The sequence below is a fragment of the Lactuca sativa genome, chromosome 7 (genome assembly GCF_002870075.4).
Source record: "Lactuca sativa cultivar Salinas chromosome 7, Lsat_Salinas_v11, whole genome shotgun sequence".
Classification (NCBI taxonomy): domain Eukaryota; kingdom Viridiplantae; phylum Streptophyta; class Magnoliopsida; order Asterales; family Asteraceae; genus Lactuca; species Lactuca sativa.
Genome location: NC_056629.2, coordinates 54054800 through 54077529, shown reverse-complemented (window position 1 = coordinate 54077529; position 22730 = coordinate 54054800).

Sequence of the window (22730 nt, the reverse complement as noted above, 5' to 3'; positions counted from 1 at the left end):
GAGATACAAATATGTCGGTCTATTAATTTTTTTAAATATATAAAAATAAATACATAAATAAGAAAATTAATTATAAAATAAATTAAAAAGGGCACAATAGTATTTTGAAGTAAGACAAAGACCAAACACACAAGAAAAACAAACAGTAAGGGTCATCTGAGTTAAAAAATAAGTTAGGGACCAAACGCATAAATTACCTAAACCACAGGGACCATTTGTGTAATTTACTCTTACTTTTTTGTTTTGTTCACATCTGGGTAACTATTTTTTTTATTTTTATTTTTTTTACGTATCTAGGTAATGAGCCTTTTGAAAGTGCTCATATATGACCATTATGACCGATTATAACCGTATGTAACCTGTTACAACCGGTTATAATAATCATATGTGAACACTTTCAAAAAGTTCATTACTTAGATGTGTACAAAAAAATAATTACTCACATGTAAATAAACATAAAAGTTAATTACCTTAAAAAATCTATTTCGTAACTATATTCTTGGATTGTCAAACGCTTTACTAATAAGATAGAAGGGGCTTTCTTGTTTAGTAAAGTCTCGCTTTTTTATAGGAGTAGGTGCGTCAGGACACTCTTCATTTGAAACTAATGAATGTCAGGTTGGGGCTTTCTGCCTTGTTATCAAAAAGGGGGTTGGGTAAAGCAAACTCCCTCCTTGGACGAGCACGGGCTTAGTCAAGTAGAACCGGGTTGCGTTGCTGGATGCTCCGATCGAAAAGAAATCAGTGGGGCCATGCCGGTACGACTGAATATGCATTAGAAAGGTCAATCCCTCCCCTACGACAAAAAAAAAGAGCAGGCCGGACTTCTAACAACCCGCCCGCTTCCATATAAAAATATCGTGGCAACGTAGACCTAAGTGAAGTGGTCATATTGGATCCTTGGGAACCATCACAAGTACGGCCGACATCTATTTATTGAAACGAGAATGTCGTGTCGTCCAGCGGAGCCTAGAAGAGGATGACTTCAGATTATATACTAACTTTATTTAAACAATCTTATTATCATAAATTTTGTACAATCAGTAGCAACTTTAAATATTTTTCTTTTATTTAAATTAACTATTTTACTGTTATTTTTGTGAAATGTTTTATAGATCTTGATATAATTTGTTATTTTTCAAGCATATGAAATATTTTTAAAAGCATACTAGCTAACAATAACATTAAATTAAGTAAATATAGCAATAAGTATGTTGATTCATATGTTAGAGTACAAAATAAATAAAGTTGTAATGTATATAGTTAAAAAAAAATAAAAAAATATTATATAAAGGTTACAATGTAATAATTGATATTGGAGATTAAAATAAACAAATTAACTAATAAAAAATACAACAATTTGACAAAATTACATAAATGTTCTTCATGATTGGAAAAAAAAATACCATGAATATTTTTTACGAAATATTTTTGACACGGTTAATTCGTGTACTATTATAAAGTTTCATAATAGATTTTTATAACTAATAATGATAAAAAATAAAGGTTAAGTACTTATGAAATAATCAAAATTTATTCATTTGTCAATTTATTAACATGTTTCTTGTTTAGGGTTACATAAAACTTCCATAATCTTCTTCGATAAACACCTTGAAAAACCCTACCAGAAAGATTTAAGCAAAGTTCAATTATGGATCGATTCAATTAGGTTTTTGAAACCCCCATGATGCTGGTGAAGATTTCGAAAGGGAGATTAGTTTAAGAAAAAAATATCGGTTTAAGTTCTTGGCAAAAATTATAGCACGGGCCGGTTGAGAGTTTATTTTAATTGAATAGTTAATAGCCGGCATTCTTTTAGTGGTGTTATCAAATCTTCCACTGAATAACTTGTTACATAAATTCACACACAAAAAATGAGAGAATATATATATATATATATATATATATATATATATATATATATATATATATATATATATATATATATATATATATATATATATATATATATATATATATATATATATATATAACAATGGTCATAATGGTGGTGAACACCAAAATCCCTATCATTTTGTTTTAACTCTCATTTTTGGGATTGTGTTTGTGATTGGCTATAACGCCCAGATCTTGAGGTACTTTATTTGTAATTGAAATTATCATTTTGAGGGTTGCCATGACGTGGTAGAGGCACCATCACGGCGTGACAAGGTGAGAAGGATTCGCGTGTTTCATTTAAGCCACCACGACATGACAGTGTTGGCCACGACATGGTGGACGGCTGATGTGAAAACCCTATTTTTCTGGGTTTTCTCCTTATTTAGCGAAATGAGGAGGCTAGGATTTGCTCATCCTCAACCTCCATCAGGCCCCTGAAGCCCTAAAGAAAACCCTAATCACTTTCCTCTATTATTGAGCTAGTTTTGGTGTTCCTTGAAGCTAAAGAAGGAAGGAGGAAGAAGGAAGCAAATATCAAGAAAACAAGTCTCCATTCTTTACCTTGGCACACTTCTAGACATTTGTAAGTGTCCAAGACTCGATTTTTATCATGCTAGGTTGCTAGATCCTGAGTTTTGTCCCATAAACTTCTTGTTCTTGTTTGTTGGGATGATGTGATCTCATAATTATGAATCTCTCAGACATTTGGTGTAATTTGTGCCATGGATCTGGAGTTTGGTTGGGTTTTCAATCCATGCATGTGATTTAGGTCATAAACCCTCATTTTGACCTAATATGGGTTCAAGACATTTTTGGACATGAACGTATATAAAGCACCAACTTTTAGGTTAGTTTTGATTCTAGAATCACTTTTGGAAAGGATAGATTCCAAACCTTATGCAATAAGTGCTTATTGGTTAAGTTCTTGCATTATAAGCCTTTTGGGACTTAGAGATTCGGGTTTGGGATCTTTGGATGGTCCTAATGGATAAAGTTAGAAACTTTATCCTTCAAGATCACATTTTGGACCAGATCTGAGATGTGGGGATCATGGAATCGAAGAAAACAACTTAATACATTAAGCTGTTGGAACCTCAATAACCATGGCGTGGTCTGAGGTCACCACGACGTGGCGGCTGGGATTTTCCCGACTGTTTGGTGGTATGTGGACCAACATGTGGCCAAGGAAGATCATGCCGTGTTGGTCGGATGGAGTCAACATTGATCGTTGATCTTGAGTGTTGACTTTTGACTTGTAGACTTTTGTCGAACTGTTAATAGGTGGATTAAGGTTTTGCATTGTGTGATTATCTAGGTGGCGTCTAGCACCTGTTATGGGATTTTAAAGGCGTGTTTCGAGCTGCTTTGCAAGGTGATTTTGCTCACTATTCTATATGATACTAGGGATTGTATTTGTTTATAGTCTTGGTGACTCCTGCTGTATTTGTTGTATGCATGTATGTCTGTTTGCTATATATATATATATATATATATATATATATATATATATATATATATATATATATATATATATATATATATATATATATATATATATATATGGTGAAATATACCCGATACAACCTTATGATGACGTATGAGTTGAAATAGACTCGGGGGTGAAATAGACCCGATTTAAATTTGGGTTGATGTAACATCCAAAATTACGACCTAAAAATTTAATTTTCAATTTATGTAAAAATGGTATTCCAAAACATTTTTCATACAACCTAATAGAATAATTATGTCAAACATCATAAAAATCAGAGTATGTCCCATAAATAGAATCCATATGGTGTGTGTGATGCAGTCAACCCGAGCCCTTCCCCTTGGAACCAAAAGTACCTGAAACACAAAATAAAATCGTAAGCATGAAACTTAATGAGTTTCCCCAAAATACCACATACTATACATACAATAAACATGTAATGGGCTCCACCCTGTCTTCGGGCCCCACCCGACATTGGACCCCATCCGACATTGGGCCCCGCTCGGTAATAAATCAGGCCACGCCCAATATAAATATAACATATATCAAACAATAACATGCACATGCAATCATCACAAAGATACGTATCATACATAGTCATCGGGCCCTAGCCTATTAAGCATTTAAACACATAACACACACAAAAGTCACTCAGACAGCTAGCATGCTAACATAACATAAACATGGGATGACATTGGTGCCTTTGACTCGCTAACCCAATGAAGCAAACTCATCTTGAAAATTTGAATGAAACGAATGATCCTTGACTGCTAGTCCTATAACTCCCTGAGCTATCAATTGCCAATAAAACAAATTAACAGTCGAAATCTAAATCAAAACCAAAAATCCTTACTTGGGGTAAAAGACCATTTTACCCTTAGCCTAGCTTGGTCCAAGAATGAAGCCCACAACCACAATCTAATGGTACCAAGAGTCAGAGAATCTATCAAGGCCCAAATATGGCCCAATCTCTAATTAGGCCCAAATCCCTTCTCATGGGACCTAGCTTAAGGCCCCAAAACTCCCAAAATCAGATGGTCCAACTAACCCTTATCCTTCTAAGCCTAAAAAAGGCCAAAATATAAATCCCATCATCGAATGGCCACCTGACTGAGCACACAGGGCATACTCAGATTATACCTTAAGTGTACTGGCTCGCGGGCTTGTACGTTGCGCGTACATACTTGTACACCCAACATACTCAACCAAATCAGCCACCTTCTACTTTAAGCACTTAAATCATTAAGACTTCATCCCAGAGTACAGATCTAACCTCCTTAAGCTGAAATATCACGTAAAGTTGCCAACTTTACATCCATGCATGACCATAAGAAGCTCTAAAGCTCAAAAAGTATTTAATGAATGCATGAGGCCTAAACTCCATAAAGTTGGCACCTTTATGCCAAAAGAGCCCATGAATACCTTAGATATGAAAGAATAGGCCTTGGGGACGTCCTAATCCCAACATCCATCCAAACCATGGCTAAAACATACTATTTAAACCAAAAGGAGATATAAGCATCTAGCAACCAAAATAAGAACTTGATACCTTGAACTTCTTGCAAAATGGGTAGTGGTTTTAGATCCAAGACTTCTTCCTCTAAGCTTAGCAACTTCAAGATCTTCTAACTCCTTCATAATGAATAAAATGAACACGAAACTCTCTTCAAAGACTCAAATACTTGACGAAGGAGGCTACAACTCGATTTAGGGTTTTGGAGGCTTTGGGTGCTGGTAAAGAGGCCAGCCCCAGAAGATAAGGATCCTTAAATAGGGTGCAACACCCCCCAATTAGGGTTTTATTAAAGTCTACATATGCATTGCGTACTCATGCTAACACCCAGCGTATGCGACCTATGTCTTGTCTCACCACCAACCCAGTACACTAAGCGTACCAAGTGGTACACCCCGCGTTGTAACGTTCGGTTCATGGAGTTTGTTTTTAGAACAATTCATTCATTATTTAAGAGGCACTCGACGAGTTGGAGGCCCCAAAATCGTCGAGTAGGATTTTTTTTTTTGGGGGGGGGGGGAGGGGGACGCGGGCTAAGAAACATACTCGGCGGGTTGGGGAGCCCTAACTCGACGAGTAGGCTGGCAGAAATGAAACCCTAATTTCAGGGTTTTGTACCCTATTTAAGGACCTTAATGCCTCATTATGGCCTCCCTCATCGCCACCTCAATTCAACAAACCCTAATTCGTGAGCTTGAGCCCTCTTGAGTGTATAGGAGTGAAAAAAGAGTGATTCTTTGGTAATTTCTTGAAGGGATGGAAATTAGAAGTGCTTGGTTGAAGGAAGAAGCTTTGGATCCAGAGAGTTCTTTTTCAAAGAAGCCTTATTGAGGTATAAAGTCTATACCTTGACTCTTCATTTGCTATATCTCTTCATGGAGGAGTTTAGGGCTTTTAGTAGCTTGTTTCGAAACCATTTCTGGATTTGAGCAAGCCTTGAGGTCATGAATTAAGATATAGACGTTTGTGGCCTCATGAGACTGAAAGTTGCCAGATTTATCTAGTCTTAGCCTTTCCCCATGCCCTAGACCTTTTTTGGAGCTTACTTTTGGTGTTTTTAGCTTCTTGACACCATACATAGACGTAAAGTTAGCAACTTTACGTGGTATTCCAGCCTTAGGGGACCAGATCTATGGTTTGGAAGTGTTGGACCCAACAGAAAGTGACTTAATGGATTAAGACTAATGGGACTCGACGAGTTGTTCATCCAAATCGACAAGGTGGATCGTGGTCCCTCGTTCTTTCAGATTTTTGAACAACTCGATGAGTCTAGAAGATGACTCAGTGAGTTAGCCAAATTTTATAAGCTCTGAAGAATGAAGAACTTGATGAGTCCAAGGAAGTACTCAACGGGTTGAAATGAAAAGTCTCGATTCTGTCATAAGGAAGAACTCAGTGAGTTAAAGGGTAACTCGACGAGTTGGATCACGAGTTCGAGGTTCTTTGATTTATGGAACTGATCGAATTGATGGACTAACTCGGCAAGTTGAGTCAACCAGATGTTGAATTTGACCAGATGATTGACTTGACCAGGATGTGGACTTTGACCAAAGGTTGAACTTAACTTTGACTGTGACCTAAGTTGACCCTTAAGGGGGTATAAGCATGAAAGGGTAACTGAAGGAAATTGTTATGTGTAGGAGTTTGGGAGGAGTAGATCCCAAAGCCAAGGACAGTTCAACTGCTACAAAACATTGAGGTGAGTTACCTTCCAGTAGAAGTGGGTCGAAGGCACCAATGCCGACCCATTAGTAGTTGATTATAGTTGAGATAATTGTCTTTGTGATAATTCTCTGGTATGCCACTATGTTATGCTTTATGTGCTAGTATGCTATGATGTTATGTGATAGTGGTAGGAGGGGTAGGTTAGACCCCGTAGCCGGTTGAGCTAAACCAGAGGGTAGGTAGAGCACCCAGATATGCTTGACATGGGTGTGTCGGGCACCCCATATATGCCTTACAACATGTTTATGATATGTTATTATGTGGTAGTGGGAGGGGGTGAAATAGTCCCCGTAACCGGTTGAAATAAACTGGAGGGTAGGTCGGGCACCCATATATGCTTAACAATATGTTATGCTTTGTTATTATATGGTAGTGGTAGTGGTGAAATAGTCCCCGTAACCGGTTGAAATAAACCAGAGGGTAGGTCAGGCACCCAAATATATCTGGTAGAGTAGGTCGAGCACCCAAATATGCTTGACAGGGATATGTCAGGCACCCTGGTATGCCTGACAAGGGTAGGTTGAGCAACCAGATACGCTCAGCAGGGTAGGTTGGGCACCCAAATATGCCTGACAGTATGTTTATTATATGGTATTTGGTATGATGGAGGAACTTACTAAGCTTCGTGCTTACGATTTTCAGTGTTGGTTTTAGGTACTTATTTTGCAAAAGGAAAGGAATCGGCATGATCTCAGCACATCACACTATGTTTTCCACACATGAGATCTTTGGGATTACACTATGATATTGTTTTATGATAACATGTTTTGATTATTGACACTTTGGTTTTGACATGGTATGTTATTATGGATGTTTTCTTATACTGTTGGTTTTATAATAACTGAATTAAAAATGAAATTTTTGGTCTTGAATTTTGGGATGTTACATGCGTATTGGCTTCAGGGACCAAAATGACATTATTGAATACTCATGGGTCATAAGGTACATATCAGTGCAAAATTTTTACAATTGACATATGAGTTGAAGTAGAATCGAGGGCGAAATAGACCCGACGATGAAATAGACCCAGTACACCTTTGAGCTGACATATATCAGGTACTTCCGGTTTGAAAGGGAAGGGCTTGGGATTATCACATTACACACACCGTGATTTTTCGCTTTATTGGCTCTGATGTACTATTGGGATGTTTATTTATACTCTTGGAATACTTTATGGGTTTTTCAAACATGTTTGGTTGCTAGGTTATTTGATATAATAACAAAAAAAATTTGTTCTAAATTTTGGGACAATACAAGTTGGTATCAGAGTCTTGGATATGCTCAGGATTTGTGATGTGTACAAATATACCTACCAAATTAGATTTAAGTCCTAACATAACTTATCTATGAATGCATTTAATAGGAAGTGTACCTAATCAATTTATATGATATAAAATTAAGTTGTGTATCGAACACGGGGAACAAATTCAATTTCTTAAAAGAATTAATAAAAATTAATCTAAAAGCATGTAATGAAAGTGGGGTTTTTTTATCTGATTTTGCAAGTTCAAATGTATCGAACACAGGGAACAAATTCAATTTCTTACAAGAATTAATAAAAATTAATCTAAAAGCATGTAATGAAAGTGGGGTTTTTTTATCTGATTTTGCAAGTTCAAATTAACTTAAAACTAAACACTCAATTAAAAACGATTGTAAACAAGATTAAGAAAATACTTTCATTTAGCTTGTAATCCCCCGTTTTCTATGTGTAGTTTCTAAGTAAGGATTTATTCAGTTGGATACCAATATAAATGTAATTAACAGTCTTGATCTGATTTACTAAAATTTTCACCAATTCATGAACTACTATGTAATGATCATATATAAGCAAACACCGAATTGGTTATTAATGATGAGTGGGCTATGTATGATATATCTAAGATAATTATCTATCATCAAGACAATTAATTAAGCATAATTATGACCAAATTATGTTCTCCAACACAACTAAAGTTGTTACGTTTATCATTTAATCTAATATGTGATTAAATCCTAGCTCTAGCAATTTAATGATCATAAACTACTGGTTAAACAAGTTAATGTAATTCAAATGGTCAATAAACCACACTTAACTTGAATCAACACAACAATGCAAACTTTAACATGCTAAGTAATGATAATCAAACACATGCATTAACCAACTTCATAAAATCCAAATATAAGAAACTTGCACATAGTATTAGAATTCAACTACACCAATCGAAAGCCTAATATATAGCTACTCATTGAAGAAAGTAAACACACAAAATCTTAAGAATTTGACATAGTTAATCTTATACAAACCGAATGTGACGTGTGATCTTCAAATCTTCAATCTTCAAATGTTCTCTCTTCCAAAGGGTTGTTTTTCTCTCTCCTTTGTCTTTGAATTTTGACCATCTCTCCAAAAAATTAGATCCAACCTCCTCAAGTCGAATGTGGCAAAAGGTATTTATAGTTTCCTTTAAATCGTCCCTTACATCGTGAGGAATAAGATATCATATCGTCAACAATGTTTAATTCGTGTCTGACAAGGAATCTTGGCTTCCGCATAATTATCTTTTGGAACCTTTTCTTCTCACATCGTGAGGTTATGAGGCTCAGGCCGTGAGTTCCATATAAATCAAATCATCGAGAATTTTCTAATAAACACGTCGTGTCACTTCATCGCCACTTTGTGAGGAGTGTAATTGCTTGATTCTTCTTCCTTTTAAGATCCATTTAGCTCCAAATTCAGCTTCGGTCCTTTCAGGTTCCAATGTTCGTCACTTATGGCTATTTTTCCTCAAGAATGTCCTATTTGGCTGCAAAATGTAATTCAACTAAATAAGTATCAAATATCTTTTCAATTAACCAAAATATAACTTAAAATGTATTAAAATAATGCCTAAATGTATGTATAGATATGGAAATATCAATTTGCATGATGAAATGCTAGGAAAGATGCCTTTATATGCCTATTGTATAAGCTTGTGGACTTACATGCTAGTACTGGATCAATCAGTAGTAGGATGGTATGCCTAGGTTATGCTTTGATTTAGATTACTTAATGCTCAAATGTTGCTTGCTTTATGATTTTAGGAGTTCCCATTAACATCGGCTAACTAGTAAGCGAATACGCTAAATTACATATTTCTGAGATTAGATAATTTTAGAAGGTTAGGTTTAACCCTATTGCCCAACTCCTGTCTGATTCCAACCATTGTAGTGTGAGACCTTCCATTCAAAGAATTATCTGGTGTCGGTGATATGTAATTGTGTTCGTGAGCTATTTAAGGGTGTTAGAGCGAGTTCCTTCTACAACTGATGGTAAAGAGTGATGGTAGCCTTAGGAAAAACTAGGAAGTGATGCGGTGCCGAGAGATTTGCTTTGATAGAGGATGTATGGATTGAAAAGGAAGTAAATTGGGGGATTTAGATTGATCCTTGAGGAAAGTACGGATGGATGTGGAAGGTAGTATGGGCCCGTGCTACTGGAAGCAGAGGATCCGTACTCTAGTCAAGGAATGTCACGATGCTACCAGGAAGCTTGTAAAATGTGGGATTCTTCGAGTATATATGTTCTGATGGTTTGAATGGTTTATTTTCAGTACAGTGGTCACTCGAGGAGGTTGTGGTAGTGGTTCTGGTACCGGTGATGGTTCGAGTTCGGGCTCTGGGGCCAGGTTGATGATCAGATGCGGGAGTTCATTTCATTAGAGATTACCCACAATATTCTTGAGCAGACTCCCGTGATATTCGGTACGATCAAGGAAGGTATTATGGAGATTCTGGATGGGTGCTTGTGTTGGGTTATGAGCAAAACAACATTCCTATGGTGTTCATGCAAACCCTAATGCTTGGATCTAGTTTCTATATATGTACATGCAACAATATCCAAGACTTGCAAACCCTAATATAGCATACAACAAAACTTAAAAACAACATAAATGAACTAGCAAGAATGTTACCTTGATCGTTGCTTGAAGATCTTGAGCTTTTGTGAACCTTAGCATCTCAAATGTTGTGCCTCTAATAGATCACCAACACCAAAACAAGTTGGAGAACAATAGACAGAGAGAGGAAGGTAATTTTCGGATTCAAGGAATCCTTTAGGGTTAGTAGCCGAAAATATGAAGCCAAGTGTTCTTTATATATAGGTGAGCTGCTAGGGTTTCAGTTAAAACCCTAATTGGATTGCTTAGACCTTAAGCGGTCTAAAGATCCTTCCAGAAACAAGGCCTTGGACGAATTTAGTGTGGGCTTCCCTCTTGATTTCGTCCATCCCCTTCTAAGGGACCCACAAACCAAAATTCAATTATCTTATAATTGCAATTCCAGTCCCCCAGGTTCAATTAATATCTTTTTGACCACAAAATTAATTCTTAATTAAATCTTGACCAATATTAATTAACTAATATGATTTCTCCTTTTATATATTATTCATATAATATATTAATAAATCATATAGCCTCTTTCTCTATTATTCATCCAGTCAAGTTGCTCTGGTGAAGGCAACCCAAAAGGACCATGCTACAACCGGGTCAAGTACATACCAAATATAGTTTTGGACTTAGACACTAATCCAACAACTTGGGTACGTTTCATTATGAGATAGTGGTGATGGCGGATCCTGCTCTTTGACTTTCCGAGAGCTTCGGGTATGTGGGGCTCTAGTGTTCTTTGGCAAGAAGGACTCGAATGCGAGCCAACGTTGGTTAGTAGATGTCATGAATGTCATAGGTACTAGTTATTGCCTTGAGGGGGAAAAGGTCAGACTTGCATCTTTTCTTCTGAAAGACGGAGCTCAAGAATAGTGGGGGGGGGGGAGGTTGGTCATGCCTTGGGAGGTGAGGTAGTGGAGTCGATGACTTGCGAGGATTTAGTGATGAGGGTTTGGGCTGAGTTTGCACCTGTGATTGAGGTCCAACAGTTGGCGAGGGAGTTTCAGGACCTTCGCCAAACTACTAAGATGGTGACAGAGATCACCACTATGTTACGTGAGAGGGCATTGCTAGTTTAGCAGTATGTGGTGCATGAGGAACGATATCAAACAATTTGTAAGCAAATCCAGGTGCAAGACACTTGATATGGTGACACAAGCCATAGAGAGAGAGAGAGAGAGAGAGAGAGAGAGAGATGGAGAAGAAGAGGAAGCAGGATCAGGGTTAGAGTACTGAGCGTTTGGGAAAAAGGCCCAAGGTGTTTTATTCGAGATCGAGGGGTCGACAAGGTCGGGGTTGCTGTGGAAAGAAGCACGATGGAGCTTACAGGGTGGGTGGTTCAGGCAGCTATAAGTGCGGAAAGAGTGGACACTTTAGCCTGGATTACATAGCTACCACCTAGGGATCGAGTCTGATTTGCTTTCATTGCAAAAAGAGGGGCCATAAAAGGCCGATTGTACGAGTTTAGCAGCGACATGACCAGTTGTAGCACCTACTCCGGCAACCTTGTAGATTATAGATGGCTGTTAGGTCAAGCTGGAGGTGCCTGTTGTGAGGAACAAGGCATTTAAACAACCAATAAGGGTCGTGCAACACTTGATGTGGTGATAGGTATGTATCTTCTTATTTCTTTATTTGTATCGATTTTCCTACTTATACCTTGTTGGATTAGGTTTCTAAGCCCATAACTATAACTGTGATTTATTAATATATTATAAGTATAATATATTAATTGAGAAATCATATTATTTAATTAGTACCGATCAAGAATTAATTTAGTGATCAAAAGAGACTAATTAAATATACGGGGACCGATTAAGTAAATCAATGATTCTTATAGTGTGGGCCAATGATCCATGATTAATTAGGATGGACTAAACCAATATAATAGTCCATGGAGATTTAACCCATGCATCCTAAGTAATATGAAAGGTCATGGTGCATTAGGGCTTACATGGATGAAACCCTCGCCTTTGTAACACTATAAAAGCACACCTCTAGAGCCAAAATCGGTTGCCCCGTTCATTCTAATAGAGTGATAATCGATTTTGAGCTAACTAGCCTATTCTCTCAAGTCTCCTCTTGCATTTGGTTTTTGTGACACATTAGAGATATCACACTTGAGATGTTAAAGCTTTCTAAGGCCAAGAACTTCAAACTATATGCGAGGTATTCATCTAACTATGCGTTTTATGCTGTATATCCTCTATTGTATGCTAGTTAGGATGTATGCTTTGGAAAATTGAAATTGCATGTATAATTAGAGAAAACATAGATTCAAAGCATCTAGGGTTGCATGTGCACCATATGAGTGTTATAGTGCTTAAAACCCAATAGTGGTATCAGAGCCTAGGATTGTTTTCTATTATATTTGATGCTTGGTAATTTTTCAAAGCTGAAAAAATTGATTTTCTGGCCTCTGACTGATGAACTTACCGAGTCCACTGACTGACTCGACGAGTCCACTCAGTAAAAGGGCAACTCGACGAGTCCAGTTCATGTACTCGTCGAGTAGGGGCTTCAGGTTGAAGAATTTCGAGTTTTGGGCCAGAATTGAACTAGGATCATTACCACAATTTGTTTTGTAATCATAAAAAATGTATATTCTGATTTGGGAATGATGATCCTCATCAAATTAAAGGATAATTGTCAAATTTTTAGATAATAAAGTAATTATTTGTATTATTTAATATGAATTGCCTTGCGATATGAGTTACATTAGATCAATGAAATATTATATGATAATGTTAACTAGTTAAAATTGATCTAAAATTGTTCTTGAAGTGAGTTTTGTAACTTGTCCTGAAGTTATATGAAGAGTTTCATTCATGAACATTAAAACTCATAAGTTTTCATAAGTTATGGAAATCAAAAGTTTTGAAGAGTTAGAAAACTTGCCCTCAAGTTTTGGAATTTGTAAAGTCTTACTAATGAAACATTTAATTCCAAACCTTAGAATTTTAAAAGTTTAAAATTCAACCCTTATACTATTATAATATTATAAGTTTAATAATAGGGTTGGGCATAATAACCGAAAAACCGAACCATAACCAAATTAACTGATATAACTGAACCATAATAACCGAACCGTTTTAAAAACCATTGGTTCGGTTTCTAATTTTTGTTAACCAATAACAAACGGTTCGATTATGGTTTTATAGGTTAACCGAACCATTATTAACCGAACCGCTAACTTTATATTTTAATACATAAAAATTATGGATTATATATAAATAATATAGTCAAACTTATTTAAGACCCATTAAAATTTCAAAATATAATTCATTAATCCTCACTTATCAGGAGACGAACGTGTAATCAAACAATCAAAGGTTGATCACATAGATTATGCAGACACATACGATTTTCCAATCATGCACTGTGTTAGATTATTGATTAATGTTATAATTCTTAGTCGGCTAATTCTATAATTTGTAAACATTATTCACAATTAGTTTAATCTTCACACTCATAATCCTAATTGAAGGCTTTTCACACCGTTAATACTAATCAAAGATTGTTTTGACTTTATAGTCCTATTCTAAGGATTTTTTTAATTTATAATCAAAACTTTTAGGTAAGTTAAGTTTTTGGTTCTTCTTCACTTTGTAATATATTAAGAATGTATTTTTTTTTAATTTTCTCTTTTTTTATTTACTGTTTTTAACTTAATCACATTGAATGTATATGATTGATTGTTTTTTTAATCCAGATAACGTAATATAAATGTTTAGCTATTTTATTTTATAGTTTTTTTATTTAATCTCATTGAACTTGTATGAATGTTTGGCTTTATTTTAATGTTAATATCGATTATCAATATATGAAGTTATTAATGTTGATTTTTTTTTAAAATGTTTTATACTTTTATTAAATGTTTTTGATTTTGAATGTGACTATGTGTTATCTCACACTGAGTATCAAAGATACACATTTTATTATATTATTATAAGTTAGGTTACAAACATTGGTGCCGAGGACTTTTTGTATTCTCTTTTCATTTTTTATGCCACTATACTTTCGTCATTTATAATATTTTGAACATTATGGTTAAGCAATATTAACCATTAACCAAAGCCGTTAACCGACAAAAACCATTAACCATAACCAATATTAACCATATCTAATGGTTACCAAAATGCATTAACCAATCATAACGGTTATGGTTCGGTTTTGACCAATAACCAAACCAAACTGCTCCATACACCTATTTAATAATATATATATATATATATATATATATATATATATATATATATATATATATATATATATATATATATAAAAGACAAGTTAGTCTTACCGTTAGTAGGCCTCATTCACGAAGCCGGTCTATAAGGGGGTATAAGGTTATTGCCTATAAAATGGTGGTTTAATGGGTGTCCACTCTCACCCACCGCTTCCTTGACTGGTGGATGGTCGTTAGCCGAACGGGTAGGATAATACATTAATTCTCATTAAAAGTATAATGATAATTATAAAGTAACTAAAATTTTATTAAATTTCCAATCTTAGTTACTTTAGGAAAAATGTGAAAATGGTGCTATTCCATGAAATTGCACTTTGCACCTTGTGAAGTCGTTAGTGGAGCGTGTGTGGTTAACGGGCACACTAATCTGAGACTAACAAGGGTAGCAAAGGGTAGCTTGATGGTAATCATAGATCAATGAAGCGTGTGTGGTTAACCGACACATTGATTAGGTGATTTGCAACATTAAGAGTACCAAACATATTTGCATGGTTCTTCACACCTTGATTGTGATCCTCGGCATCCCAGTCATAAACCTGAAGGGAACAATAGAGATTTAAACATGTCATTGAAAAGTTCAATGAATCTCAAAAGAATCTAGGAATTTCAATCCAATTAAAACTTAATAATCAATTTCGTTCTTCATGGTGGAAATTGGTAAATCGTCATTTACCTACATTCAAATATTTTGCAATTGGATTACGACATCCTTCTTCCGAATTGTAAAATATTGTGTTAGGTCCTAGCATTAATGTTTCATTTGGATGTAATATTAAGGATTCTCATCTAATCTAAACTTTGTTCTTTTTCTTTTTAGATGTCTATCCCAAACAATGCTTCATGCTCCAACCCTTCTAGCTTATTCTTCCTCATGAACTTGGTTGGAAGAACCATCTTCGATGGGTTAAACTTTAACGACTAGATAAGAAACATTTGTATGGCCCTTTTCTATGAGGAAAAAGAATATGTTCTTGATAAAGATCTGAAGGAGATTGATGAAAAAACTGCTACTCCTGAACAAATCGAGGAATACAGGGTTCATGAGAGGGATGCGACAAAGGTGTCGTGCATTATGATTGCTACCATGACTATTGAGCTACAAAAGTCCTATGAGGACTTCTGGCCCTTCGAAATGCACCATGATTTGAAGGAAATGTACCATCAAAGTGCTCGGTAGGAAAGGTATGAGATCATTGCTTCCATGATCACAACCAAAATGAAAGATGGAGAGTCCATCACGGCCCACTTGCAAAAGATGCAGAGATATGTAGACCGTTTGCTGAAATTGAATGTCAATTTTGTTTAAGAGTTAGCCATTGACATCATCCTACACTCTTTACCTTCTTGTTATGATCAGTTCCGTATGACCTATCATATGAAAAAGGAGAAGCTTCAAGGCCGTCTAAGAACTGTAGAAAGCAACTTGAAAGGCAAGTCAATTGTACCTACTCCTACTGCTGCTGCCCTTGTTCTGGAAATTGGACATGCGAAAGGGGAGAAGAGGAAGGCTCATTCTAAGAGTCGCAAGGGAAAGTCTCTTTATGGATCCTCTTCAAGTGGGACCAAATTTGGTTATGTTAATCCCTCGACCTATCTAAAGGATGTAGAATGCTTCCATTGTCATGAAAAACGGCACTGGAAACGAAGCTGCCCCAAATACTTGCTGGACATTAAGGATGGGAATATAAAGCCCACCTTTGCAAGTATTTACACTATTCTTTCTAATAACTCATCACATGCTAATTCTTGGGTCCTTGATACAGGGTGTGGATTTCATATTTGTTCTGATTTGCAGGGACTAAAAGAAAGTAGGGATGTGGAGCACATGAAGGTAAACTTAAATCATGGGAAATAGGGGTGAGAATATTAACCAAAAAACCGAACCAAAACAAAATTAACCAATATAACCGAACCATAATAACCAAACCATTTTAAAAACCGTTGGTTTGGTTTCTGATTTTTTTTAACCAATAACTAACGGTTCGGTTATGGTTTTATAGTTCAATCGAACCATTATTAACCAAACCGCTAACTTTATATTTTAATATATAAAAATGATAGATTATATATAAAATAATATAGTCAAACTTATTTAAGACCCATTAAACTTTCAAAATATAATTCACTAATCCTCACTTATTATGAGACGAACCAACAATCAAGCGATCAAAGGCTGATCATGCAGACACACACAATCTTCCGATCATGCATTGAGTTAGATTATTGATTAATGTTGTAATTCCTAATTGGCTAATTCTACAATTTGTAAACATTATTCACAATTAGTTTAATCTTGACACTCATAATCGTAATCAGAGACTTTATAGACCTATTCAAAGGATTTTTGACTTTACAATCAAAAATTCTAGGTAAGTTAAGTTTTTGGTTTTTTTTTGACTTTGTGATATATTAAGAATGTATTTTTTTGGCTTTTTTTATTTACTATTTTTTACTTAATCACATTGAATATATATGAGTGATTGACTTTTTGTTAATCCAGATAACACATAATATGAATGTTTGTCTATTTAATTTTATAGTTTTTGATTTAATCACATTGAACATGTATGAATATTTGACTTTAATTTAATGTTAATATCGATTATTAATATATGAAATTATTAATGTCAATTTATTTTTTAATGTTTTATATTTTTTTATTTTGTATGTGACCATGTGTTATCTCACTCTGAGTATCAAATGCACACATTTTTTTTATTACTATAAGCTAGGTTATTAACATTGAAGGCTTTTCACACCGTTAATACTAATCAAAGATTGTTTTGACTTTATAGTCCTATTCTAAGGATTTTTTTTAATTTATAATCAAAACTTTTAGGTAAGTTAAGTTTTTGGTTCTTCTTCACTTTGTAATATATTAAGAATGTATTTTTTTTAATTTTCTCTTTTTTTATTTACTGTTTTTAACTTAATCACATTGAATGTATATGATTGATTGTTTTTTTAATCCAGATAACGTAATATAAATGTTTAGCTATTTTATTTTATAGTTTTTTTTATTTAATCTCATTGAACTTGTATGAATGTTTGGCTTTATTTTAATGTTAATATCGATTATCAATTTATGAAGTTATTAATGTTGATTTTTTTAAAATGTTTTATACTTTTATTAAATGTTTTTGATTTTGAATGTGACTATGTGTTATCACACTGAGTATCAAAGATACACATTTTATTATATTATTATAAGTTAGGTTACAAACATTGGTGCCGAGGACTTTTTGTATTCTCTTTTCATTTTTTATGCCACTATACTTTCGTCATTTATAATATTTTGAACATTATGGTTAAGCAATATTAACCATTAACCAAAGCCGTTAACCGACAAAAACCATTAACCATAACCAATATTAACCATATCTATTGGTTACCAAAATCCATAAACCAATCATAACGGTTATGGTTCGGTTTTGACCAATAACCGAACCAAACTGCTCCATACACCTATTTAATAATATATATATATATATATATATATATATATATATATATATATATATATATATATATATATATATATATATAAAGACAAGTTAGTCTTACCGTTAGTAGGCCTCATTCACGAAGCCGGTCTATAAGGGGGTATAAGGTTATTGCCTATAAAATGGTGGTTTAATGGGTGTCCACTCTCACCCACCGCTTCCTTGACTGGTGGATGGTCGTTAGCCGAACGGGTAGGATAATACATTAATTCTCATTAAAAGTATAATGATAATTATAAAGTAACTAAAATTTTATTAAATTTCCAATCTTAGTTACTTTAGGAAAAATGTGAAAATGGTGTTATTCCATGAAATTGCACTTTGCACCTTGTGAAGTCGTTAGTGGAGTGTGTGTGGTTAACGGGCACACTAGTCTGAGACTAACAAGGGTAGCAAAGGGTAGCTTGATGGTAATCATAGATCAATGAAGCGTGTGTGGTTAACCGACACATTGATTAGGTGATTTGCAACATTAAGAGTACTAAACATATTTGCATGGTTATTCACACCTTGATTGTGATCCTCGGCATCCCAGTCATAAACCTGAAGGGAACAATAGAGATTTAAACATGTCATTGAAAAGTTCAATGAATCTCAAAAGAATCTAGGAATTTCAATCCAATTAAAACTTAATAATCAATTTCGTTCTTCATGGTGGAAATTGGTAAATCGTCATTTACCTACATTCAAATATTTTGCAATTGGATTACAACATCCTGCTTCCGAATTGTAAAATATTGTGTTAGGTCCTAGCCTTAATGTTTCATTTGGATGTAATATTAAGGATTCTCATCTAATCTAAACTTTGTTCTTTTTCTTTTTAGATGTCTATCCCTAACAATGCTTCATGCTCCAACCCTTCTAGCTTATTCTTCCTCATGAACTTGGTTGGAAGAACCATCTTCGATGGGTTAAACTTTAACGACTAGATAAGAAACATTTGTATGGCCCTTTGCTATGAGGAAAAAGAATATGTTCTTGATAAAGATCTGAAGGAGATTGATGAAAAAACTGCTACTCCTAAACAAATCGAGGAATACAGGGTTCATGAGAGGGATGCGACAAAGGTGTCGTGCATTATGATTGCTACCATGACTATTGAGCTACAAAAGTCCTATGAGGACTTCTGGCCCTTTGAAATGCACCATGATTTGAAGGAAATGTATCATCAAAGTGCTTGGTAGGAAAGGTATGAGATCATTGCTTCCATGATCACAACCAAAATGAAAGATGGAGAGTCCATCACGGCCCACTTGCAAAAGATGCAGAGATATGTAGACCGCTTGCTGAAATTGAATGTCAATTTTGTTTAAGAGTTAGCCATTGACATCATCCTACACTCTTTACCTTCTTGTTATGATCAGTTCCGTATGACCTATCATATGAAAAAGGAGAAGCTTCAAGGCCTTCTAAGAACTGTAGAAAGCAACTTGAAAGGCAAGTCAATTGTACCTACTCCTACTGCTGCTGCCCTTGTTTTGGAAATTGGACATGCGAAAGGGGAGAAGAGGAAGGCTCATTCTAAGAGTCGCAAGGGAAAGTCTCTTTATGGATCCTCTTCAAGTGGGACCAAATTTGGTTATGTTAATCCCTCGACCTATCTAAAGGATGTAGAATGCTTCCATTGTCATGAAAAAGGGCATTGGAAACGAAGCTGCCCCAAATACTGATGGGTTTTGGTCATAAGACATCCTATGTGCTCATACAAACCCTAAAGCTTGGATCTAGGTTTCTCTATTGTACATACTTTGAATCCAAGACTATATGCCCTAATTCTAGCATATGGAAATCAGAATTCACATGTAATTAGGTTTAAGAACATACCTTGATTGTTATATAGCAATAACAATCCAATTCCTCCTTAAATTGACCTTGGAAAGCTGAGAGTCACAAGTGTCACTCCTCTAATGGCTTACAAACACCATAAGCAAGTGGAGAAGGTATAAAGAGAGAGGAGGGAGGTAGGAATTCGTCCTTAGGACCTCTTAGGAAGGGTTAGACGAATTCCTAAGCCCTAGGGGGTTTATATAGGTGTAAAGATTAAGGTTTTAGTCCTTATCCTTATCTAGTTGCTTGTCCACCAAGCAACCATAAGATAAGTCCTAGAAACCCTTATCCTAGTAGAATTCTAAGGGATTTACACCTCAAATTCGTTCACCATATATATAAGATAATCCTTACCTTATTTTGTAACTATCACATAATTACAATTCAGCCCCGCTAGTTTAATTAATTACACTTGATCACAAAATTAATTCTTAATTAATTATTGACCAATATTAATTAAACAAATATGATTTCTCCTTTAATATATTATTCTTATAACATATTAATAAATCATAATAATCTCTCTCTCTTTATTTATTTCTCCAATCAAGTTGCTTTGGTGAAGGCAACCCAAAAGGACCATGCACCATCGGGTCAAGTACATACCAAAATAGTTATGGACTTAGACACTAATCCAACAGTCTCCCACCTGGATAAGTCTAATAACTATTCTGCGTATGACTTCGGATCCCGATCTGCAATCGTAGCTTTCCAAAGCCGCTGTCAACTCTGATCATATCAAATACGCGTGTCCTTAGATAAGGGATCATATATTCCTCCATTCTAGATATCATATGAGATATGATTTCAAATCATTCTCTTTGTACTATATCTCGATTCCCGATTTATGACGACTGACTAATTGAACAAATCAAATTAGCCCTAGCCCGGCCGAACATTTACGTTTGTCATCACTAAACCATCGAGGGGCCCAAAGATATCGCTTTTATCCTACTTTGAATAAAAGGAACGGATAAACTTTGATACAATGCTCGCTTGCACTCACGCACCGAATCACACACAACAATATGTTTTATAACACCAAGTTACTAGTGCGTTTACATATTATCAATGTGCAACCGATTCGCAAGATACAACTCACACATCTCGGTTTCAAGAATATAAGATGTTATCGTCTCATCAATCACTCGTGATACAATTCATGGAGTGATCCAAGTGAGCGTGGGTTTAATCCAATGCTCAAATCATATTCGTAAGCACTCATGAACGTTGCAGCAAACATTTGCTTATGTCTAATACTTTTCTAGACAATCCACACACCAATTCACGACAGTCTTCATTCATATCTACTTCCAACATATGAACGACTGTGGCCCGTTTGAATAATTCGATTATTCTTAATAAACTCAATTATTCTGGAAGTCAAAACATGCAAATGTGAAACACAAGAATAATACTAATCCCATATGGCCTCAACCCTTTGAGCATAAATAAAACACCTTTTATTTATCACCATATTGATTACTCATTATTTGTAGTTCCGGGTAATCAACTTCTTACTTGAATTACAACACTTGTCCCATGCTCCTAGCATGCACACAATGTTTACCTATGGTTCTTACTTTGTGAAATAGATCATATTGAACACATTTCCAATCATTCTCATTTCTCAACTCCAAATCCTTTTTCCATAAGTTAAAGAATATCAAATTCTTGCTACTTATAGAATATGCTAGATTCTAACATTCTATGCAACTTATCCTTTCGTAATGTCACTGCACCAAAGTCACAAAGACTATTGCCAATGATATTACAAAGTCCTCTATCGGAGATTGTTACAAGACAATTCCATAGACGTGATGTCTCTCACTCAAAGTACATTCCTTTGAACATCCTTTTGCATAAAAGTTTCTAATCTAGACATAGATTTTTCAATATTCAATTCCCAATATGGACACGTTTCCATATTTTCCATATGACAACTCATTCTTAATAGAATCTTTTCTATTCATGATAATGTCGATATTGTCCATCCAATATGGAAACATTTTCATATTTTCCAATACTATACTTCCAACTACTCACAAGGGACCAATCCTCGTCGAACTTGGATTGTCTTTTGATAGTTATTTAATTATTTTAGTCAAAACCAATTCTAGTCCCTTTTCCCTCTAAATGCGCTCGACATTTGGAAAATTTTAGAATGGTCAAACATTAAAACATTTGCAATCGATCCTATACTCGAAGCGTATGGGACACGACGCATAATGCTTTATTTGCTATGTTCTCAAAATTCGAATTGTGAAGAGGGATGCCATAATCATAATCGAAATTTTAAGAACACACTTTGTACCTTTGACTAAATTTTATTAACATTTCTCAACCTAAACCTTTAGATTTGAAATGAAGCATAATATTCTCTCCCTTAATTATAGCAAAACAACTCTTCAACTATTGCGACTTTGCAAAGTATGACTCATGTTTTGTATAATTAATATTGCTAACCTTGCAATACTTTCCTTAATAATCATACAATCATAACATTTATGCTCCCACTATCATGATGATTATTATAAAACATAACACTTATGCTCCCACTAGCTTCGACATGTATTCATAAACATCTTAACTTTCAGAAAACAATACTTATTGAATTTCT